Source organism: Cryptomeria japonica, chromosome 9 (assembly GCF_030272615.1).
Source record: "Cryptomeria japonica chromosome 9, Sugi_1.0, whole genome shotgun sequence".
Taxonomy (NCBI): domain Eukaryota; kingdom Viridiplantae; phylum Streptophyta; class Pinopsida; order Cupressales; family Cupressaceae; genus Cryptomeria; species Cryptomeria japonica.
The window spans coordinates 10,827,852-10,854,296 of record NC_081413.1 but is presented as its reverse complement, the minus strand read 5'-3'; positions in this window follow the sequence as shown (position 1 = coordinate 10,854,296).

Below are 26,445 nucleotides of genomic sequence, written 5' to 3'. Positions count from 1 at the left end.
ATCATACACCTCAAAATAAGAATGATAAAATCAAAACATAATTAAAATGATAATGTAGCGCAAACCAAAAGGCCGCTTCGATTTGATTATTCCTCAATATTATGTATGGTTGATGATGTCTTCTAATGCTCGATATTGCTCCATGATGTCGACGGATAATGATTGATGAAAATGAGATGAGTAGTGATTTCAACAACGTAACGGTATGATTATACGAAGGTGGATCATTTTGGCATTATGATGATATGACTATATGAAAGTGGATAAAAATGCAACATTATAACATTATGATTGCATGAAGGTGGAGAATTTTCTTGAAAAAGATGGGGGATTGAATAGGAAAGGGAGGAAAGGAGGGGATTGGGAAAATGCAACACATGTCCTCAAGGAGGACAAGTGGCAATCCTAGGATTGACAAGTGGAGTAAGATTCCACAGTTGTCCTCAAAGGCTCAACAAGGGAGGACAAGTGTCCCTTAGAGGGACAAATGTCAAAAGGGGTTTGACATGTCTATTTTGGGAGGGAGCCACCCAAAATAGGCTTTAATTTTCTAATATTAAGGAAATTAGGGAATATGTGTGTGCACACACATGTGAGGGGAGGTTAGGATAATGTTAGTTTGGAAAGATAGGTTTGGTTAGAACCCAAAGGTTAGTTTGGAGACTTGTGATCTAAAGGAAATATTTGAATTTAATTAATTAAAATAAGTGAGAGGAAAAACGGGATTAATTAATTTGATTAATTAATTCAAGGGATTGGAAGGGGGAATTAATTAATTCAAGGGATTGGAACAGGGGAATTAATTAATTCAAACGATTGGAAGAAAATGGGTGGGTTAATTAATTAAAGCATTTAATTAATTAATTGGCTAATGGGGCATAGCTTCATTTAATTAATTTTTTTTTAGCCAAATAGGATAGGATGCTACATTTAATTAAAAGATATAGATTATCTAATTAGTGCAAGCGGCTAAGGGAACTAAATTTGATTAAATTGATTAGCCAAATTTAAGTGTGTACATTTTGCCCCTCTTCGCGGTGGCACCAGAATAGCGTCAGTGCGAAGAAAATAAGACATTAGTGACTCAAGGAAGAGAGAGCGAAGCAAAAAAAGCCCTAGATTGGATTGATGATGAACGAAGGACGAGAGATGGAGGATGAGGGAAGGGGTTCCCCCTTGAGAGGGTGCACGAGAAACAGGGCTCGGGCAGCGTCTCAAAAGAAACATTGACCCAATAAATAGGAGGGAGGATGACACGAAACAAAGCCTGGGAAAGACAACAATAGGATGGGAAAGAGGAATGAATGAAAATGAAATGGATTATTTGGATGAAATGATCATGGAGCATGAGCATCCATGGAAAATGGAATACCATTTAGTGAGCACTTATTTTGATTTAGCATTGTATGTGAGTCATGAGGGTATAAGGAACCAAGATGGAATTTCATAGTCAATGACGTGGTGCAGGGCACCTAACACTCTCAGTATGAAATATTTATTTTATTTTAAAATTTGTGTGTTATCTTTGTGATGTAATAATGGACCAACCATTGAGGACTTACTAGAGCCATGGTTGAGTTGTCCAAGTTTTGGTTTGAGTCAATTGTGTTCAGGATGTTGACAACCTGAGAAGTGAGATGCTTAGGTAATTCACAGGTAAAATACTCCAGATGAAGGCATTCATGTATTAGGGGTCCATTGAGTTGTGTTTAGGTTTTCTAGGGTGTTTGAGGACCTTCAGGAGTCTTAAAATGCATTAGAATGCAAAATTGCATCCTGGAGCAAAAAGTTGAGCAACATTTTGCAATTTCTTGCAAAAGTTGCATTTTTGGTTATACGCGTTAAAAGTTGGTCGAACTAACTGAAAAAAGAGAATATAAGCCAAAATTCACTTCATTGTACGGGTTGGAGGATTGAAAATGCAAGAGAAAGTTTTTGGTTTGTGAAGCAACCTTGTTTCCACCAGTTTGTGATAGCTTTACTCTTATTTTCATTATTTGTACGGTCTAGTATAGACTAGATGGTGTAAATTCATTGAAATTATGAGTATTCATTGTATTTTTCTTCTCTAAGGTTGATTTGTAGGTTTGATTGTCCTAATTTGTAGATATTTCTTCCATTCTTTTCAACTAGGAGCAAAACCCTTGCAAGTGCGGTTTAAGAGCAAGAAAATGGCTCTAACCTAGGCATTCTTTGATGGCACCTGTTGAAATCACTAAGAATGCTAGGTTAGGGTCTGTACATAGCATTAGAATAGGGTGTGTGGTGTTTCAGGTCGAGGAGGAGGAGAAACAATGAAGCCCTAGGCTCACCGCTCGGAGTAGGCGAGTTAGGACAACAAGAAAGGTGTGATTTATGAGCACATTGGGATTGGTGCAGGACCAAGTGACACATGAATGGAAATCCCTCTGAGTTCCCTTGAAGATTCCCAATTTTTTTGGAGCAGGATATTTGACTGGTGAAGAGTTTTAGATCCATCTTGCCAAGTCACCGGTGAGGCCTAAACCCTTCAAAATAGTGCAGCATTGGAAACCCCACTTGTACGGATAACCCAGATGCACTTTTCTAGTATTGTCTGTAACTTCAAAAAGGGTATTCAAATCCATGATTTATTTCTAGTCTTGTTTGGGAAATTTTCAAATTAAGACCCTAAAAACGCCTAGGGAGGGCTAATGCAATTAGGCCTAATTTGGTGTCGGTAGAGACCTAGAAGGGTTAGGAAGCCAAGACGATGGATTTGGTGAGCCTTAAACCTCAAAATACATCAAAGACACCTTGTAGATGCATTGGGAAACTATAGGAAGTGGTTGTGTGTTAAGATCTTTGTAGGAGTGGTTGGAGCCTAGGAGAGGAGTGTGTGAGTAACTGAGGTGGCAACCTCAAGTGGTGGAGTTGATTGTCCAGAAACCATTAGCTATACCTAGGAGGAAAGTCAAGAAGGTTCGGACCTTGGAGGTCTCATTATCATAACCCCTGCCAAGTGCCATAGGAAGAACTTGAGTAGTTGAAGGGCTGAGTAGGACAAGTCACTCAAGAAGGTGTAACAAACAAAGCTCCAAGACTCTCTGCATCACAATGGATGGATTGCCACATATAAACAGACATACAGGTTATTCTAGCACCACACAGAGTTACAAAGACCCTACATGAAAAAATATTAGAGCAACTACAAATAGAAGACATGCCCCAATGTAACATGAGATAGTTGAGACCTCATGAGGGTACTGTTTATGGTGAAAATGGATAACAACAATATTGAAAGGCTAAATGAATTCAACCACAAAACCCTAGCCTAACAACAACAAAGATCCACCATAACATATGAAGATTACCTAAGACAATGCAAATCAAATGAAATCACAAAGATTATACCATCACATGTCTAATAGGGTTTGGAACTCCATTCTTCCTATCTCCATTGATCTTGCTTGATATATTTTCTCTCAGATTATATGTGTGCACAAGAGCTTAACAAAGAACAGAAATGTGGTTGCAAGTAGGCTTGATCGCATATGAAAGTTCGAAAGCGTAGTCGAGTAGTCAGCGGGGGTTTGATAATGAAGAAAGCATCTCCTTATATGGAAGACACTATAAGAAATGGAAGGATAAGATTGAGAGGTGTAAAAGATAAATGGTTGGCTATGATTAGAGGGTAGGTAGAGGAAATAAGAAAATAATAAGAGGGTAGGTAGTGTAAGAATTAAGAGATGAATGACATGTGTCATAGGTAGAAAAGGTTAATGAATTAATTAAATAAATAAAGATTTATTTAATTAATAGAGGAAGTGGGATCAATTAAATAAATAAAATATTTATTTAATTTAAGAAAAGGATAATTTAAATAAATAAAGGTATTTAAATAAATGAGAAATAAGGCTAGAAGAGGATAAATGAATTAATTAAATAAATAAGGATTTATTTAATTAATAGAAGAATTAGGTTAAAATAATTAAATAAATAAAGATATTTATTTAATTATACATGACAATTTTAGGTGTCTACATTTTGCCCCTCTTTGAGACAATGCAGCTTGTCGCGTTGTTTCAAAGAAGATTAGATGAACTGATACAAAGTTGCCCGAAGATGGGAATGATATGCCCCCTCGAGAGATTGGATGAAAATGTCTGAAAATATCGCAGACAATCTCTCGATAAGAAAGAAAGGCTAGAAAGGATTGACCGAATAAAGTGACAGAGTCACAGGATAGAGAAGACTTACTCAAGAAACGAGGGCTAGGGCTAGGGTAGTCTATAAGATAGACCACAAGGGGAAAACATCCTCATTGTCATCCACACATCCAATAGATCAGAGTGTAGAGAGAAAATAGAGTAGTAAAAGTTAGCAGTGATCGCATTGGTGCATAGATTTGATCGTGTTCATTGATTTCATAGGCCAGCAAATGCAGGAGAGCTAGGGAGTACCGCAAAACCTCCTTGTACTTTGTCGCAATAAATGTTGTCATAAATGCATGCTAGGTATTGCAATAAATGCATTTTAGGTATTTCTAGAAAAAATGTCAAGCGAGGGGAAAAACATTAAGGCACGTCTGTGTTGGTGCCATGCGCATCTAGCTAGGCTAGGCGCATTTGTGTCATGAATGCGCGTTTATGTCTTTAGGTCGAATCGACAGTTATGTGATGAACATATGCTGTTGATTGGATAAGTTGCTGAGAGGTGTAGCATCCTAAAATTGCGACACTTGCAATTTCGGACTGCATTTCGGTCTTCACGATGGCGACGCAACACACAACCTGAATGGAGACCCTGAAACTTGCTCACGACACTGAAAACTGCATTTTTCAAGCACCTTGGCCTGAACCTCCTTGCACCCTGCTGTCCCGGGAGGTGGGACCAGAGCGCCCAGCGCCCTGGTCCTTCAGGACTAGGGCGCCCAGCGCCCTGGTCCCCAGGACCATGGCGCCCAGCGCCCTGGTCCCTGGGTCCTATTTTGGGCCCGGTCTCCTAAGGGGTCTCGGGTCTTTTTGTTTGCAATTGGAAATTAACTTTCCTGGTCGGCCTAAGGTCGGGAAAATCAGTTTATCAGCCCTAATTGACAAGTATATAAACTACATTTTTCTCTCTCATTTGGGATAAAGAGGATATGTGTACAAAGCGTGGAAATTATACTCAAGCATTCAAGCATTCAAGCATTCAAGCATTCTTTCAAGCAATTGACCATTTCAAGTCTCCATTCAAGGCTAAGTGTTGCATTCAAGACAAGGATTCAACCATTGAAGAGGAGATCACATACTACATGCTACAACATACAACATACAACATCTAAACCTTCGCACATAAGGATACAAACATCCTTAGAACAAGGTATTAGTACTTATTTTACAGTCATTTACATTTACAGCACTTGCTCATTTCTTGGTTAATTCCAAAACCGGGGTTTGACCTAAAGGCAAACCCCTAATCCCTAACCCCCCAATCGTCTTCGCTTTTCTGTGTGTAGGTTGCAGGTACGTGGCTGAAATTGAAGATCTGGAATCCTTGTGCAGAGACGAACAGATCCCCCTTCGTTTCGCGGATTTTTCGGAGGACCGGGGCGCCGGGCGCCATCGTCCCGACAACTTTTGCTCAAATTTGCAGGACAGCGCCGTATTGACATTTTACTGCTAATTCCAGGTCCGCAGCTTCATACTGTATTCCTATCTCAGTTTATAAGCGAATCTTTATCAATTTCTATGCATGCTTAGCTTAATTCTCCTATCAACATTCTTTACGAAAGAGGGTAGCCTTGCTGTCTTAACCCTTGAAACACATTCAGCATCCAATCTTGCATTGCGTGGGATTGGATCTTGTGGGTTTCAACCCCTCTTTTGAATCTAAAGTCTCTCCCCTAAGTGAAAACCATCGAATCCTAGCGAACCTCCCTTCTCTCTCCTCGGAGTTGGAAGAGGGGAGAACAACTAGGGTTCGATCGCGATTTTCTGCTTTACATTTTGGTGAACCCGACGTGAACATCCTTTCTGATTTTTCATGCTTAGATCTGAAAAAATTGATTACATTTCCATGTTTGATCTTTTGCAAAATTTTAGAGGTGATTGCATAAAAACCCTAAATTTTCTTTTTAGTAATTGAACCTACGAAATGTCTAAATATTAATGCCTGTTTCAGATCTGCCCTTCTATTACAAATTATCAATTCATATTTGTGCTTTAATTCTGAAAATTAAGTGGTTAAATGTCAAAACCCTAATTTTTGAAACCCTCTTGATTCAACCTTTGTCCGACAATTTCACTGATCAAAACATCTCCAAATCAGCTGTAACTTTGGATTCCGCAATAAAATCACAATATCTTTCATCCCTGAAAATTTGGAAAAAAGTTGCGAGGACCGTGGCGCCGAGCGCCATCGTCCCCGACATTTTTTCCGAAATTTCAGGAGCGAGATCTTACTGTATTTTCCTGCTAAAATCCAGAATTTTGGCTGATTTTATCAATTTTAACACCTTCAAAATAACAGTCAAAGTTGGTCTTGTGATTGCTTGGATTAAGGCTTCTAAACATTTAAAAATCATTGAAATTGAAATTTTGTGTCAAAATTGTGTTCTTACTGTCCTAAATCTGAAAAGTGTGTTATCATTCATTAAAAATTTCAGTGCTTTATTCAAATTCTTGCATTTTGTGACTTTTGAAATTAAGTGCTTAATTACAACAACTTTGATTTCCGCTTTCAAAATTGAATTTTGCGTGAAATTGAGTCAATTTTCAAATTCCAAAATTTGCATTGCTCTGGATATTCCCTCTAAAATCATAACATTCAAAATTTCAGTTTCCCTCTCTTTTTCAAAAATTCAAATTTTGCATTTTTCGACAATCTTGATAGGGTTCAATTTCGAGATTACAACTTTAATTTGGCCTATCTACAGATCGTAAAATCACTCAATTTTTTCAGATCAGCTCTAAAATCATCATACCTTTCATCCCTGCAAATTTCGAAAAAAGTTGCAAGGACCGTGTTGCACTCCGGGCGCCACGGTCCCGGACATTTTTTCTGAAATTTCGGGAGACTGTCGTGATTGCATTTAACAGCTTAAATCCAGAAGATTGGCTGATTTTACTGAAAATTGCTACCTCTAAATTCAAAATCTTCTCTCTCTTTCTAGTGCATGAGTTTTACAACAATAAGCCCTACTTACAATATTCCCGTTAGACGAAGCCGTAGAATTAAGTCTTTCCAAGGTTTAACTACTGAGGAGATGGAACCTAATTTGAATAGCCTTTTTAATGAGGACATGGGTAATTCCTCTAATCCTCCTAATGATGAAGAAGCTCTCCATGAGGTTTCTGAAGAACAACTTTCGAAATTGGATAACCAATTTGACGATTTTCGACAATGGATGTCTCAAGAATACCCTGATAGTCAAGCTCTTCCTTTAATTGAGGGTCTAAAACGTATGCTTCAAAGTGATAAGAATGGAATTGATATTTTGCGTGGTATTGCACACATTGTGGATTCGAATGTGATGCCTATGAAGAGTTGTGCTGAAAATTTAGGTTATACACAACCTCCTACTCAAGTCAATCATTCTATTCCTTTGACAACTCCTATTGCTAGTATACCTACCTTTACATCAAACATCATGGCTACTTCTATACAAGACATTCCTCCCGTGATTACTAGTCATGGGGGCAACCCTTCTTCTTCAATTAACCCTCTTCCTTCATTCAATCTGACTTCTTCATTCATTCCTTCAATGAGTGTCCCTATTATATCTCCACAAATGAACATGACGCAAGGGGGCAAGTCATTTAACCATTCCATCCCTCCTTGTAGTATTCCTCCTGTCCAATCATCTCCTATGACTAATTATCATAGAGTCCCACCACCTTACTCTTTACCTTCTTTCAATAACATAACACCTCCATCTCAATCTAACACATCTAATATGAACTCTTCGACCGAAGCGACCATTAACAATCTTGCACAAACTGTCTCTTCTTTACAGCAACAAATTGCCTCTATGAATCAATCTAAGTTTAGTGTGCCCACATTTGATGTTGCGAGCCCACTTTCTCTTGACATTGTTCGAGCTATCCCTCCTAAACATGTTGAAATCCCGCATTTGGAACTTTATAATGGTAAAGGAGATCCTCTAACACATGTTAAGACTTTTCAAACAATATGTACCGATTTTGCTTATGACCAAAGGTTGCTTGCAAAACTATTCACTAGAACATTAAGAGACAAAGCCCTACAATGGTATTGCTCGTTGCCTTCTTATTCTATTACTTCTTTCGAACAACTTGCAAATGCTTTCATTCAACAATTTCAAAACAATATAAGTCCTAAAGTTACTTTGATTGATTTAATGCATTGTAAACAAGGTGTTAAAGAAAAAGTGACTGATTTCATTGGTAGATATAAGCATTTGTATGCTCAAATTTCTTTTCTAGTGCCTGACAATGATATTCAAAGAATCTTTATTTCTAATTTACAAAAAGATATTCGAGACAAACTTCTGTTTTCTGAGTTTACTTCTTTCCAACAGTTGTGTGCCACTCTTCACAATTATCAACTGACTGTGAGTCAAATGGAACAATCACATCCTATGGCTCCGAGTGATAAGGGTGATAGCAGTCAACAACCATTTGGGAAGTTTAAACCGAACAGAGATTCCATCAAATTCAATGAAAACATCATCAACAACAATGTGAATGCAGCATCAGGTGTGCCTCCTATTTCTAAATTTTTCAAGAAAGAAAGAAAGTATACTCCTTTGAATGAATCATTGCATAGTATTACGAATAAGTTATTGGAACAAAATGTGCTTACTCTTCCTCCTATAAGACAAATTGATCATGCAAAGATTACTTCACCTTATTTTGATAACAAATCTTTTTGTCAATTTCACCGTCAGCCTGGGCATGATACTGAAAAATGTTTTTCTTTAAAGGGTAAAATTCAAGATTTGATTGATAACAATACTATCTCTATTTCTGGAGTGAATGATAAAGGCAACACATCTGTAGCTCCTCCTAACCAAAATCTTCAGATTTTCATTGATCCATTGCCTTCTCATACCTCTAATACAATTGAGGCTAATGATTCCTCTCTCTCATCTGATGGTCTTGTGTCTATGACTTCGAATGTGATTAACTTTGTAGAGCAGCAAGAAATCCCTAAAGAACCTTCCATCACATTTGATTCCAGTGAAACCATTAGGGCACCTGATGGTCCTTTATACATAGTTGCAAAAGTTAAGAATATACCTTGCCGTGGAGTGCTTATTGATCCTTCGTGCATGGTTAATGTTATTACTGAAGAATTTCTTTTTACTCTGCAATTGAATCAAGTGATATATGACAAAACAGATGTGATTGTGAAACTATTTGATGCATTTTCTTCTCCTGCAATTGGTTCTATTACATTGCCTATTGAGGTCCATAACAAATCTCTTGATGTGAACTTTGCTATTATTCCATCTTCCGAACAATTTCGTGTGAAGCTTGGCTATCCTTGGCTATCTTCCATGAAAGTGTAAAGCGGAAAATCGCGATCGAACCCTAGTTGTTCTCCCCTCTTCCAACTCCGAGGAGAGAGAAGGGAGGTTTGCTAGGATTCGATGGTTTTCACTTAGGGGAGAGACTTTACATTCAAAAGAGGGGTTGAAACTCATAAGATCCAATCCCACGCAATGTAAGATTGGATGCTAAATGAATTTCAAGGGTTAGGAAAGCAAGGCTACCCTCTTTTGTAAAGAATGTTGTTAAGGAAATTAAGCTAAGAATACATAGAAAGTCATAAAGATTCGCTTATAAACTGAGTTCGGGTTATAGGATGAAGCTGTGGACCTGGAATTAGCAGTAGAATGTCGATACGGCGCTGTCCTGCAAATTTGAGCAAAAGTTGTCGGGACGATGGCGCCCGGCGCCACGGTCCTCCGAAAAATCCGCGAAACGAAGGGGGATATGTTCGTCTCTGCACAAGGATTCCAGATCTTCAATTTCAGCCACGTACCTGCAACCTACACACAGAAAAGCGAAGACGATTGGGGGGTTAGGGATTAGGGGTTTGCCTTTAGGTCAAACCCCGATTTTGGAATTAACCAAGAAATGAGCAAGAGCCGTAAATGTAAATGACTGTAAAACAAGTACTAATACCTTGTTCTAAGGATGTTTGTATCCTTATGTGCGAAGGTATAGATGTTGTATGTTGTATGTTGTAGCATGTAGTATGTGATCTCCTCTTCAATGGTTGAATCCTTGACTTGAATGCAACACTTAGCCTTGAATGGAGACTTGAAATGATCAATTGCTTGAAGGAATGCTTGAATGCTTGAATGTTTGAGTATAGTTTCCACGCTTTTTCCCTCATGTATCTCTTCTCCACAAATGAGAGAGAAAAATGTAGTTTATATACTTGTCATTTAGGGCTGATAGACTGATTTTCCCGACCTTAGGCCGACCAGGAAATGTAATTTCCAAATTGCAAACAAAAAGACCCGAGCCCCTTAGGAGACTGGGCCCAAAATAGGACCCAGGGACCAGGGCGCTGGGCGCTCTGGTCCCACCTCCCGGGACAGCAGGGTGCAAGGAGGTTCAGGCCAGGCTGCTTGAAAAATGCAGTTTTCAGTGTCGCGAGCAAGTTTTGGGGTCTCCATTCAGGTTGCGTGTTGCGTCGCCATCGTGAAGACCGAAATGCAGTCGAAATTGCAAGTGTCGCAATTTTAGGACGCTACATTTAGCCCCCACTTTAGCGGGAGTATGTATGCTCATACTTCCGGTAAAGTACAAGGAAACAACATTGAAAGACTTTCACCACGTTAAGGAGGCAAGATACACCAAGCCCCCAGTGGACTAAGGATCTTACGACTTTGATTGACAAAGTAAAAGGGAAGATCACGAGGAAGAACCATGACTGTCAGTAGTAAGGTTCCCTCACTATGAGTCATGCAAGAAAGATATCAAAAATTTTCAGGGCAAGGCTAAATTTACCAAGAAATTTTCAAGTATCTTGAAAAGATATGAACGGGATGTATGCCCCCCTACGTTAAAGCGATCACACACGCCTCACCGGGGGTGATTGTTTTAACGTAGTGATACACATAAGAAATGAGAAAGGAGCACGTTATCGCAAGGATTTAGCCCCCAAGTGTGAGATAAACCCAAGGATAATAGACACAAAACATAAAGCACGAGGTGACTTCACTTTCCTCGGGGTCAGTATGCTGTATGATAATTCATGTATATATATCATATGTATGTATGCATAGTTGTTCTTCATTCCCCAATCAAGGAAGGTCACCTAGAAGAAGGGAACACATGTGTCTTTTGAGTCAACATGAGAGAGACCGAGAGATCTCAATGCTTTGCATCATCCTCAAGTAGACAACACCAAGGACAAAAAATAGAAGAATGAGAATAACATATAGAAGAAGTAACAAAAGAGAGGGGGAGAGAATTTGCTATGCTAATGTAACTAGTCTAGCACGTCATCTACCCCCCGATCTTGCTGATCAATGTTTCGGGAAGGCAGGGAACACGCTAGAGGAGGAACATCCAACACAGTAGATGGAGCTATCACAAGATCCAAACAAGGGCTATGTTCATGTTCCGAGCCACATTGTTCTTGTCTAGGAGCTAGGATAAGTGCTTTAGAAAATTCATTAGATAAATGGTTATCAACATCAACAAGTTCATATTCACTATCAGAAGCAAGAGGAGTAACATTTTCATCTATATCGTCATCAAGATTTATAAAAATAGGATCTTTAACTCGCACAGGATCAAGATCATCATGCATCTTATGTTTAGGAGATTTAGGCTCAATGTCCGGCTGAGGAGAAAATGGAATAATGCTTGTTGAAGGTGTTTTTGGAGATTGCAAAGTTTGAGAAGCAGCTGCCTGAGCTCTAAGACGACGCTTTCGTCGGCGTTCACGTGCAGAACGATTTCATCTAGTCTTAGTAGGAAGTGGAGAAGATTGAGGAGGGGGAATGTTCTCATCCTTAGCACTTGGGTGTTTAGGTTGTGGTCTCTTAGGCTGGATAATAGGAGAAGAAGAAGGTCTCTTCTCTCTATAAAAAGAAGGAGGAGGAACTGCTCCATATAAGGGAAGAATATTTGGTTTAGGGAGAAGACCAAGTCCATCATGACGAGGAGGTATAGGTCTACTCTTAGGAAGTTTATTAGGCATAGACATAGTCACATCCATAGGGATGGGTTGGGAATCTTCTTGAGGAAAGACATTAGTTTTATCTTTCAAAGGAAGAACTTCCTTCTCAAGAATGATAGGAATGTCAAGTTTAGGTGTTCTAGGTTCACTTAGAGATAAGATCATATTTGTTTTCCACTTTTGATAAGATTTGAAAAGATGATCACTTCGCGGAGAAAGAGATTGGAATTGTTTAGGCCAAAAGTAATCTATAGGAACACTAGAAGTTCTTTTAGCTGGTTTAAAGAGACTATGATTGACAGTAACAACTTCACCATTATGGGGAAATTTCAAACACTTATGAATAGGAGAAGCAATATCTTTCATGGAAGATAGCCAAGGATAGCCAAGCTTCACATGAAATTGTTCGGAAGATGGAATAATAGCAAAGTTCACATCAAGGGATTTGTTATGGACTTCAATAGGCAATGTAATAGAACCAATTGTGGGAGAAGAAAATGCATCAAATAATTTCACAATCACATCTGTTTTGTCATAGATCACTTGATTCAATTGCAGAGTAAAAAGAAATTCTTCAGTAATAACATTAACCATGCACGAAGGATCAATAAGCACTCCACGGCAAGGTATATTCTTAACTTTTGCAACTATGTATAAAGGACCATCAGGTGCCCTAATGGTTTCACTGGAATCAAATGTGATGGAAGGTTCTTTAGGGATTTCTTGCTGCTCTACAAAGTTAATCACATTCGAAGTCATAGACACAAGACCATCAGATGAGAGAGAGGAATCATTAGCCTCAATTGTATTAGAGGTATGCAAGAATTTGAATAAAGCACTGAAATTTCGAATGAATGCAAACACAATTTTCAGATTTATGATAATAAAAACGCAATTTTGACACAAAATTTTAATTTCAATGATTTTTGAATGATTAGAAGCCTTAGACCAAGCAATCGCAAGACCAACTTTGACTGTAATTTTGAAAGTGTTATAATTGACAAAATCAGCCAAAATTCTGGATTTTAGCAGGAAAATACAACAAGATCTCGCTCCCGAAATTTTGGAAAAAATGTCGGGGACGATGGCGCTCGGAGTGCAACACGGTCCTCGCAACTTTTTTCCAAATTTTCAGGGATGAAGGATATTGTGATTTTATTGCAGAATCCAAAGTTACAGCTGATTTGGAGATGTTTTGATTGGTCAAATTGTCGGACAAAGGTTGAATTAAGAGGGTTTCAAAAATTAGGGTTTTGACATTTAACCACTTAATTTTCAGAATTAAAGCATAAATATGAATTGAAAATTTGTAATAGAAGGGCAGATCTGAAACAGGCATTAACATTTAGACATTTCGCAAGTTCAATTACTAAAAAGAAAATTTAGGGTTTTTATGCAATCACCTCTAAAATTTTGCAAAAGATCAAACATGGAAATGTAATCAATTTTTTCAGATCTAAGCATGAAAAATCAGAAAGGATGTTCACGTCGGGTTCACCAAAATGTAAAGCAGAAAATCGCGATCGAACCCTAGTTGTTCTCCCCTCTTCCAACTCCGAGGAGAGAGAAGGGAGGTTTGCTAGGATTCGATGGTTTTCACTTAGGGGAGAGACTTTACATTCAAAAGAGGGGTTGAAACTCATAAGATCCAATCCCACACAATGTAAGATTGGATGCTAAATGAATTTCAAGGGTTAGGAAAGCAAGGCTACCCTCTTTTGTAAAGAATGTTGTTAAGGAAATTAAGCTAAGAATACATAGAAAGTCATAAAGATTCGCTTATAAACTGAGTTCGGGTTATAGGATGAAGCTGCGGACCTGGAATTAGCAGTAGAATGTCGATACGGCGCTGTCCTGCAAATTTGAGCAAAAGTTGTCGGGACGATGGCGCCCGGCGCCACGGTCCTCCGAAAAATCCACGAAACGAAGGGGGATCTGTTCGTCTCTGCACAAGGATTCCAGATCTTCAATTTCAGCCGCGTACCTGCAACCTACACACAGAAAAGCGAAGACGATTGGGGGGTTAGAGATTAGGGGTTTGCCTTTAGGTCAAACCCCGGTTTTGGAATTAACCAAGAAATGAGCAAGAGCTGTAAATGTAAATGACTGTAAAACAAGTACTAATACCTTGTTCTAAGGATGTTTGTATCCTTATGTGCGAAGGTATAGATGTTGTATGTTGTATGTTGTAGCATGTAGTATGTGATCTCCTCTTCAATGGTTGAATCCTTGACTTGAATGCAACACTTAGCCTTGAATGGAGACTTGAAATGATCAATTGCTTGAAGGAATGCTTGAATGCTTGAATGCTTGAATGTTTGAGTATAGTTTCCACGCTTTTTCCCTCATGTATCTCTTCTCCACAAATGAGAGAGAAAAATGTAGTTTATATACTTGTCATTTAGGGCTGATAGACTGATTTTCCCGACCTTAGGCCGACCAGGAAATGTAATTTCCAAATTGCAAACAAAAAGACCCGAGCCCCTTAGGAGACCGGGCCCAAAATAGGGCCTAGGGACCAGGGCGCTGGGCGCTCTGGTCCCACCTCCCGGGACAGCAGGGTGCAAGGAGGTTCAGGCCAGGGTGCTTGAAAAATGCAGTTTTCAGTGTCGCGAGCAAGTTTTGGGGTCTCCATTCAGGTTGCGTGTTGCGTCGCCATCGTGAAGACCGAAATGCAGTCGAAATTGCAAGTGTCGCAATTTTAGGACGCTACAGAAAGCTATTGCTTCTCCTATCCACAAGTGTTTGAAATTTCCCCATAATGGTGAAGTTGTTACTGTCAATCATAGTCTCTTTAAACCAGCTGAAAGAACCTCTAGTGTTCCTATTGATTACTTTTGGCCTAAACAATTCCAATCTCTTCCTCCGCGAAGTGATCATCTTTTCAAATCTTATCAAAAGTGGAAAACAGATATGATCCTATCTCTAAGTGAACCTAGAACACCTAAACTTGACATTCCTATCATTCTTGAGAAGGAAGTTCTTCCTTTGAAAGATAAAACCAATGTCTTTCCTCAAGAAGATTCCCAACCCATCCCTATGGATGTGACTATGTCTATGCCTAATAAACTTCCTAAGAGTAGACCTATACCTCCTCGTCATGATGGACTTGGCCTTCTCCCTAAACCAAAAATTCCTCCTTTATATGGAGCAGTTCCTCCTCCTTCTTTTTATAGAGAGAAGAGACCTTCTTCTTCTCCTATTATCCAGCCTAAGAGACCACAACCTAAACACCCAAGTGCTAAGGATGAGAACATTCCTCCTCCTCAGTCTTCTCCTAATCTTCCTACTAAGACTAGATGAAATCGTTCTGCACGTGAACGCCGACGAAAGCGTCGTCTTAGAGCTCAAAATTTGCAATCTCCAAAAACACCTTCAACAAGCATTATTCCATTTTCTCCTCAGCCGGAAATTGAGCCTAAATCTCCTAAACATAAGATGCATGATGGTCTTGATCCTGTGCGAGTTAAAGATCCTATTTTTATAAATCTTGATGATGATATAGATGAACATGTTATTCATGATGAAAATATTACTCCTCTTGCTTCTGATAGTGAATATGAACTTGTTGATGTCGATAACCATTTATCTAATGAATTTTCTAAAGCACTTATCCTAGCTCCTAGACAAGAACAATGTGGCTCGGAACATGAACATAGCCCTTGTTTGGATCTTGTGATAGCTCCATCTGCTGTGTTGGATGTTCCTCCTCTAGCGTGTTCCCTGCCTTCCCGAAACATTGATCAGCAAGATCGGGGGGTAGATGACATGCTAGACTAGTTACATTAGCATAGCAGATTCTCTCCCCCTCTCTTTTGTTACTTCTTCTATATGTTATTCTCATTCTTCTATTTGTTGTCCTTGGTGTTGTCTACTTGAGGACGATGCAAAGCATTGAGATCTCTCGATCTCTCTCATGTTGACTCAAAAGACACATGTGTTCCCTTCTTCTAGGTGACCTTCCTTGATTGGGGAATGAAGAACAATTATGCATACATACATATGATATATATACATGAATTATCATACAACATACTGACCCCGAGGAAAGCGAAGTCACCTCGTGCTTTGTGTTTTGTGTCTATTATCCTTGGGCTTATCTCACACTTGGGGGCTAAATCTTTGCGATAACGTGCTCCTTTCTCATTTCTTATGTGTATCACTACGTTAAAACAATCACCCCCGATGAGGCGTGTGCGATCTCTTTAACGTAGGGGGGCATACATCTCGATCATATCTTTTCAAGATACTTGAAAATTTCTTGGTAAATTTAGCCTTGCTCTGAAAATTTTTGATATCTTTCTTGCATGACTCATAGTGAGGGAACCTTACTACTGACAGTCATGGTTCTTCCTCGCGATCTTCCCTTTTACTTTGTCAATCGAAGTCGTAAGATCCTTAGTCCACTGGGGGCTTGGTGTATCTTGCCTCCTTGACGTGGTGAAAGTCTTTCAATGTTGTTTCCTTGTACTTTACCGGAAGTATGAGCATACATACTCCCGCTAAAGTGGGGGCTAAATGTAGCGTCCTAAAATTGCGACACTTACAATTTCGACTGCATTTCGGTCTTCACGATGGCGACGCAACACGCAACCTAAATGGAGACCCTGAAACTTGCTCACGACACTGAAAACTGCATTTTTCAAGCACCTTGGCCTGAACCTCCTTGCACCCTGCTGTCCCGGGAGGTGGGACCAGAGCGCCCAGCGCCCTGGTCCCTGGGTCCTATTTTGGGCCCGGTCTCCTAAGGGGTCTCGGGTCTTTTTGTTTGCGAATGGAAATTAACTTTCCTGGTCGGCCTAAGGTCGGGAAAATCAGTCTATCAGCCCTAATTGACAAGTATATAAACTACATTTTTCTCTCTCATTTGGGATAAAGAGGATATGTGTACAAAGTGTGGAAATTATACTCAAACATTCAAGCATTCAAGCATTCCTTCAAGCAATTTATCATTTCAAGTCTCCATTCAAGGCTAAGTGTTGCATTCAAGTCAAGGATTCAACCATTGAAGAGGAGATCACATACTACATGCTACAACATACAACATACAACATCTATACCTTCGCACATAAGGATACAAACATCCTTAGAGCAAGGTATTAGTACTTGTTTTATAGTCATTTACATTTACAGCTCTTGCTCATTTCTTGGTTGATTCCAAAACCGGGGTTTGACCTAAAGGCAAACCCCTAATCCGTAACCCCCCAATCGTCTTTGCTTTTCTGTGTGTAGGTTGCAGGTACGCGGCTGAAATTGAAGATCTGGAATCCTTGTGCAGAGACAAACAGATCCCCCTTCGTTTCGCGGATTTTTCGGAGGACCGTGGCGCCGGGCGCCATCGTCCCGACAACTTTTGCTCAAATTTGCAGGACAGCGCCGTATCGACATTTTACTGCTAATTCCAGGTCCGCAGCTTCATACTGTATTCCTATCTCAGTTTATAAGCGAATCTTTATCAATTTCTATGCATGCTTAGCTTAATTCTCCTATCAACATTCTTTACGAAAGAGGGTAGCCTTGCTGTCTTAACCCTTGAAACACATTTAGCATCCAATCTTGCATTGCGTGGGATTGGATCTTGTGGGTTTCAACCCCTCTTTTGAATGTAAAGTCTCTCCCCTAAGTGAAAACCATCGAATCCTAGCGAACCTCCCTTCTCTCTCCTCAGAGTTGGAAGAGGGGAGAACAACTAGGGTTCGATCGCGATTTTCCGCTTTACAAGAGGATACACTCAAGCAGGTCCTATAGGGAAGACTAGGATAGCAGATAGGGCTAGGATTGACAATTCTGTGATAAAACATACGTTGCTAATCAGGAAACTACTCAAGAGGATACACTCAAGTAGAGGCCCTAGGATAGGATAGATTGAGGCACTTTGTGATGAACAGGGAATGCCAAAACATAGTACTTTGTGATGAACAAACAGTACTAATATGAGCAACACTTTGTGATGAATAGGGAGTGCAAAAGCGTAGTACTTTGTGATGAACAGGGAATACCACTAGGATAAAAAGCAACACTTTGTGATGAACAGAGAATGCCACTAGGATAGAGTGCCATAAGCACTAGGATAAAAAGCAACATTTTGTGATGAATAGGGAATGCCACTATGATTGACAAAGTTGATTTTCTTGACTGTAGGAGTACCTACCTATGCTAGAGTCATGGGAGAGATTCCCATCGACTCAGAGTTTGTGAGAAGAGCTGACAGTTGAGGAGAGAGAAATGGTTCAGGCTATGGGCCTGTGACATATTTTGTATGTGCCTGAGTTTCAAGCGAACATGGGGTTGCTGACTGTAGTAGCTGAGAGATGGCACTCAGAGACTTGCACGTTTCATTTGTTGATGGGTGAGATGACAGTCACCTTGGAGGATGTGTATAGGATACTGAGGATACCGATCAATGGGGAGTTGGTTCCTTACGATTGAGATAGAGACAAGGATGCACTGAGATGAGTGTTCCAGGATCCGGGATTGGAGATGAAGGCTGGACACGTGGCTTGGGATACCATGACACAGACAGGATTGGCGCTACCAGCAGTGCTGGCAGGAGTGATCAGTGGATTCCTCTATCCGGATAGGGCGACATGAGGGTTGGTTGTGGGATGGGGGAGGAGATAGGATACCAGAGAGACCTATACTATGGAGTGGTACCACTAGATCAGCAGGCTAGGAGCTTTCGGAGACCATCGCAGATGACGACGACCACTGGAGGGAGAGATAGGAGATAGGTGTCTAGCGGTGGGGTCATGGGTCCTCCACCACCACCAGATAGAGGGGACAAGATAGATGATCATGGGGCGGATCCTTCCAGGGCTTAGACTCCATCGAGGCTAGGCGGCTCCGAGGGAGGGAGTTCATCATAGCTTTAGAGGGCTCCCTGTGTATCAGTTTTGTACCATTTTGTATGATGACACCTTCGGGTGAATGTAGCCATAGGATTTTGACATCATTGTATCATGACACTTATGATTATATATATATGAGATTCATCCTTGCAACAACTATATGCATGTGTACTTATGTGATGCTTTTATATGTTTTATGATGCTTATGATATGGATGTAAATATGTACATGATGCAATGCAATATTTTTGTTCTTTTAGGTTTTTCATATGTTTATGCAAATGCAAATGTGAATGTATGAAATGTAGATGAATATGATAATGAAAAATAAATATTTACATGATGACAATGTAAAATGTGCTAACATGTGTTGTGTGCAAGATGTGATGCAATTTTTTATATCTATATGTATGTATGAAATGCTTATATGTGGTAATGCAGGTGCAACTACATGACATGCAAATGTTTTTGGTGTGTCATTATACTTAGTTATGTGATAGCGGGCTACAAGGACTCAAGAAGGATGATGGAGGTCAATCAAGAAAGGGGGATGGAAGATAGAAGATATGAAAAAGAGCTTCTTGTGCATTATCATTATTGAGCTTTATTATGGCAAAATAGGTTATGAAAATAGAGGTATATGTTCGACCCAGAAAGTCATTGTACCCGTTTGCATGGAGATCATATAGTCGCAAACAAGGAATGCCCCAGTTCATACTAGACTCACAGTGTCCTCATATCCTTGGACAAGTCATAACATTACTAAGAGACAATCCACAAACAACAAAGAAAAATAGGTGACGATACCCCATCCTCGCCTTTCTAGTCAAAGACATCCTGGAGATAGAATCTCTAGTCAGAGACATCCTGGAAAAGCTAAAAGACATGTCACCAAAAGAAAACCAAGACTCGACACCAACATTCATTGTAGTCCTCAAGTTTAGTGTCTCTTGTCACTTGTATAAGTCTATTTGATTGTGGTCACAATGTTTACTTTCACACAAGGATAGATAGCACTGAACCATAATGTTGTCTGAGTCTGTTGAAAGATTTGATTTGTTCAAAGTCCATTGTTGCTTGTGTCTCATCTGAAACTGACCGAATCCATGAAACTGATACTTTATTGCGGAGAAGACGAAACTTTTATTGCGGATTGGCGATGCAAATGCTACTTTATTGTGGATTGTGCGTGGATAGACTGAAGAAAACTGGAAGAAACTGTACTTCTTAGAATGTGTGATGCTCTCAGTTCCACACCCATTACTAGACGTAGGATTTGCCTTAGCCACATATAGGAGCTGATTTATTATGGACGGAAAAAGGGTGAAAAGGAAGGTTTATTATGAATGGCTAACCAATCTTAGGTAGATCATTAACAAGCCATGATGGGAATGGGTAAGTTTGTTATGAATGAATAGGTCGTGAGTGTGTGAAAAGTGAAAGGATGAAATGGAATCCTAAAGGAGGGAGGAGAAATGTCTCTACACATGGCACCGGTGACCCGGTTTTCACCATTGGACGAAATGCTTTTTTGTTTTCCAATTTTTTTTTTTGTGTCACAAGGCGCCTGTTTGCCAAGTTTTCACCAAGTAATGATTTTTAATTTTTTATGATTTTTTTTTTCAATTTTTTTGTGTCACAAGGCGCCTGTTTGCCAGGTTTTCACCAAGTAACAATTTTTTTATGTTTATGATTTTTTTGTATTTTTGAAAATTTTTGATTTTTTTTTTTTTTCGTATTTTTGAATTAGGATACTCTGAAGAGCTATGTGTAAAACATGCGAAGGTGCATGTTGTTGATAGGATCTTCCAAAGGTGCGCCCTTTGTGGTTGAGAGCTGATATGCACCAGATCCATAAACTATTGTAATGATGTAAGGACCAAGCCAATTTGGTTTGAACTTGCCCTTCTTCTCTCCGTCTTATTGATTTTTAGGATTTTCTTTGAGAACCAAGTCACCTACCTCAAGTGTATGAGGCTTAACCTTATGATTGTAGCTGCGTCGTTCCTTGACTGAATGATGTGTAGCTCGAGTGACTGTCTTCCTTGATAAAGGAACTGAGATAGAATTACTAGTGTGTGAACTACGTAGGCCCATATGCGTGTCACCTAAAGGAGTCTAGGCATCCCTGATAACAAAGTCCTTCGAGGAAGCTCCATTAAAAGTCCATTGATGTGATGTATCGCCAGAAGGGAAAGGATGTGCGGAACAAGTGGATGAGGAATGAAGGTTTATGATTGCGAAAAAAAGTGAAAGTATGATAGCATGATGGAGACTTAGGATCAACAAGTATTCTTTTTGACTTGCAATTGTAGAATTTTTGCTCCCAGTTATTTTGATATTAGGGGAGATCATCTCTTGTTCTTTTTCTTTCATATGATTTTTATCCTCGACTTTGATTTTTGCATAGTCCAATTGCTTTTGATTTTGATTTGGACTAAAGGCCTTTTCTTTATTTTTGGATTTTAGATTTTTTTTTCAAAACTTAACTTTTTATCCCCAATGAGTAAGGGCTTTTGTGATTCTTGTTGATCCAAGTCTAGGAGAGTGGAAATGGAAGGAGTGGATGAAATGGTAGAGCTGTGTGAGTTCTCAAGAGGGCTGGTGATACACTCAATAGATTCTTCACTGGAACCACTCTTAGGACTATTGATATCAAGAGATGCTTGCATCACTAGAGGATATTTGCATTCAGACTTAGTAGCCACAACACTAGGTGGTTCACTCCCAATTCCTTGATTTTGCAAATTGCTTATAGATTGTTCCCATCGACTTAATACCTTAGGAGATAGTAGTTGATCAACATGAAAGATATACTCACCACATCCCATGCCTTTAATATTGAACTTTTCTTTGAGCTCTCCTTGTTTGGATGTAGAAGCTTTCAAGGATTCAAGATCAACATATGCTGATGAAGGAATAGCTTGTCGATTGACTGGAATTGTTATTTCTGATCTAGGTTGCAGGTTATTGCAATATATGAACAGATTTGGATCGCCTTTAACGGTCACTTCAACTCCATTATGTGGAAACTTGATACATCGATGATATGTAGATGGGACTGTGCTCATCTCATGAATCCATGGGTGTCCCAAGAGTATGTTGTATGTGAGATCTAGATCAAGGACTTGACATACCACATCCTTCGTTATCGGTCCAACTCTAAGAGGTAAGGTGATTGTGCCCTTGGATGAGTGTTCTTCGTCATCATATGCCTTGATGGTAATTTTGTTTGTAGCATTCACAACTTTTTCAGAATATCCCAATTGTTTAATAGTGTTCAATGTACAAATGTTCAGACCAACTCCTCCATCTATCAGGACTCGTTTTATTCGATGTTTGTGTAGGAAGGCTTTAATGTGCAATGGTGCATTATGTGGCTGACTTACAGAGGCGTCATCGGCTTCTATGAATGTAAGGGAGTGTGGAATGGAAAGGTATCCCACCATGGATTGAAACTGGTCCACGTTCAGATGAGTGGGGACAAAAGTGTCTCTCAAGATTTTGTCAAGAATAACTTTATGTGCGAGGGATATGCGTAAGAGCTCAAGGATGGAGATAAGCGCGGGTGTTTTCCCTAACTGTTCTACAAGGTCATACTTAGGTTTGGTTGATGAGGAAGCGGTGCTTTTAGCTGGAGCACCTTGCAAAGTAAATTTACCTCGCCGGGTTGTGACATTACATTCAGAGGTCAGTTTGGAAGAAGGTCCAATGCCTTTTAGGACAATTTTAGGTCTTTGGGTAGAATTTTCAGGCGTTTTGTCCTTGATGATAATGGTAGAGACATAATTATCCATTGAAATGTGATTGATAGTTGAATCATAGTTATAAGATGCTCTGGTATAGTTGGTTTGGTCATCTATGGCTTTAGCTTTTCCCTTGTCATGTTTTGGGAATGGTTCCTTAAACATCTCATGTTCTTGATTGGATGAGTGTCCTTCAATCTCAATGTCACCTCTATCAATGAGATCTTGTATGATGTTCTTCAGTCGATGGAAATTTCCTGTCTTATGACCCTTTCTCTTATGAAATTCACAATACTCATCATCATTCCACCAATTTGGTTTAACCTTTGGCTCATATGGAGGCAAATCTGGAATCGTTATTATTTTGTTTGCCACTAGCTTCTTGAAAACTGATTCTAGTGGTTCTCCTAATGGGGTGTACTTCCTTCATGATTTTGAAGTTGTTTGAGTATTCACTTGATTGTTTGTAGAGCTTGATCCTGAAAAAACAATTTTGGGTCGTACTGTATTGGCATCCACAACACCATCATTGACTGTGTTCTTGTTTTTATTCCAAAATCTTGGCTTGTCTTTTCCTTTAAAGTCCTCTTTGTTTTCTTTGAATATTTTGATTATGCCTTGCTCAATTAGGACCTTTTCTGTTGCTAATCCTTTTTCAATGATGTCCTTGAAGGTGGACAAACAAGCTTTTCTTAGGTCATAACCAATGTCTTTGTTAACATTCTGAGTGAACATTTCTACCATTTGTTTCTGTGGAATTTTACAAGAGCATCTGCTGGCTAGATTTCTCCATCTTTGTAAAAATGATGAAAAAGATTCTCCATCCTTTTGCTTGGTGTTGCACAAGGTAGTGATTGATATGTCTGTCTCTATGTTGTATGAGAAATGTTGGATAAATGCCTCTGCTAAGTCACCCCATGACTTAATTCCAGGTGGAAGTTGGGAGAACCATTCCATAGCTTGATCTCCTAAGCTTTGTGGGAATAATCTCATCAAATATTCCTCTTTATCTTCTCTCCTAGATTTTTGGGAACGGGTTTCAACCATGAACTAGGTATTGACCAAGATGTGTGAGACTAGATGAAAATGGAAAGAGTATGGAAGACCAAGAGTTGGATGGAATGTAAATGAATCTGAGGTGTACTTGCAATGTCCAAAGTGTAAGACCAAGTATGTATGTAGTAGAGTAGGTGCGGCTTCCAAAGAGATGATAGTTTCTCTTGATGAGGTAAGTTGACCTTGACTCTAAGTAAGACCAAATGAGACCCAAAGGTGATAGACCTTGATGAAGGACTACTTAGCAAAATGTTGTTGTATGTAGTGTGTTGACAAAGTATGATGAGGACAAGCAAGTGACCTTTTGACTCAAGTTTAGACAAATGTAAATGTAATGCAAGATGTAAAGCAATGATGGACTTTGTGAGACCAAGAAATAGGCTGAATGCTATATGAAAATATAGATAAATAACTTCGGAAGCTCAAGAATTCTGAAATTGATTGCTCTTGTTTGTTGGACTGTAAATTTTTCCAATTTGTGAAGTTGTTGTGTTGTGACCCAATCTGAATTTTTGACTATTTTTCGTGACAAGAGGACACAATGTTGATGAAGACTCAATGTTTGCAAGTGTTTAGACTAAAAAATGACTCAAAGAAAAGTGTGTTGTTTGATGTAAAATTGTTTTGCATACACTTGAAGACACAAAATACACAATGCTTTGATGTTTGATCTTGAATGTTTGATAGTTCAAAATAAGACAAGCACAATTCTTATGGTTGGCCAGGACAATAGTTGTTGATCCCACATGAGGCTACGCTATTCAGAGCGGATACTTAGATGCTTGACCCCACTGGCTCAACCCTTGGCACTCACTTCTCGGGGCAGCCAAGCATTAGTCTCCACGAAAACTCCTCGTGGTGAACTTTGTATCTCTACTAAGAACCGTATGTGTGTGGGCCGCTCCAGAGGTCCGACCTCCTGCCCCAACAACCAGAAGGATTTTGGCTTCTAAAACAAAAAGGTGCTAGTAAGGGCATCCGCTCGTGTGGCCATACATGCGACACTTTAAGCTCTGTAAATACAGAAGGCTCCCAGCCGGTAGGGGTTACGCCCTACAACTGATCAAATAAAGTTGATCAAACGGATTTATGGGGAGACATAGTGTCACTATGAACTAATCAACACACGTTATCCATGGTTTTCACCATGAATACAGTTGTTTATAGTGGTTCGGAAGAGGTGGGTTTTCCTCGCTACCACTTGGGTTGTTCTCTCCTCACTATTAGTCTTAATGACCACACGGGGAGACAGACCCTCTAAAGATTAAACAAAAAGAGCCTATTGCCCAAGACACAAAAGACACTGGTTCAATTTTAGTGCACCAATTGAAGTGTTTGATAATCTATGAAAACAAGGCACACAATAAATATCAAAAGAAAATCCTTGCAAAGGTCTTGCAACAAAGATTTGTTAGTAGTTTGGATTGTTTCAAATGATCACCCCTTCCTGCAAGCACACAAGTTAGGTAAATTTTAGATCCAAAAGACTGTGTGAAATAGGGGCCTTCAACAATGATTTTTTTTTTACCAATTCAAAGATTTGATTCATCACAAAAAAAACCACCTGTAAAATTTCAAGAAATTTCCAGAAATGTAAGAAAATCCAAAAAATTTGCTAATTTGCTCCAAAAATTAATTTTTTTATGAAAAATCATATAAAATGCAAATTGGATCCAAAAAATCTAAAATTTTTACTGGACACTCTTGATGACCTTCCAAACCTGCATAAAAAAATTCTTACAAAATTTCCAAGCAGGTTGTGAGATATGAGCAAAATAATGCAAAACCCTAATTTTCAAAGATCCAATTTTTTAGGAATGATTTTGCATCAAATTTAAAATCACAAAGAACAGATCCTATGTATAATTCTGAGATATTTCCAAAAATTTAAGAAAATCTGAAATATTCGCTAATTTTCTCTCAAAATTATTTTTTTGTTAAAAATCATAAAAAATGCACAATTGATCCAAAAAATCTGAAATTTTTACTAAACACCTCTGATAATTTTTCTGACTTGCAAAAACAATTTAATGCCAAAATTCAAAGCCATTTGTGAGATTTGATCAAAATAATGAAAAACCCTAATTTTTAAAGATCCGATTTTTAGGGAAATATTTTGCATCAAAATTAAAATCACAAATAATAGATCATGTGTATAAATTAGAGAGATTTCCAAAAATATAAGAAAATTTGAAAAATTCGCTAATTTGCTCTCAAAATTAATTTTTTATGAAAAATCATAAAAAAATCATGGAAAATGCAAATGTGCTCCAAAAATTCTGAATTTTGGATTGAAAGCTCTTAATACTGTCCTCAACCTGCAGTCAAAATTTGGTGCAAAAATTCTAAGCTGTTTGTGAGAACAGATCAAATCTCTCCAAGATCTTGATTTTGTGTCTAAAACCCTAGCTGCACAAGGTAATTCTCCAAATTATTTTACAAAACAACAATATAGGGTTATAAAAACCTGCAAAAAAACACAGATCTGACAAAATCCATGTCCCACTGGGCATGCCAAAATATTTATGGTGAAAATGGATAACAACAATATTGAAAGGCTAAATGAATTCAACCACAAAACCCTAGCCTAACAACAACAAAGATCCACCATAACATATGAAGATTACCTAAGACAATGCAAATCAAATGAAATCACAAAGATTATACCAT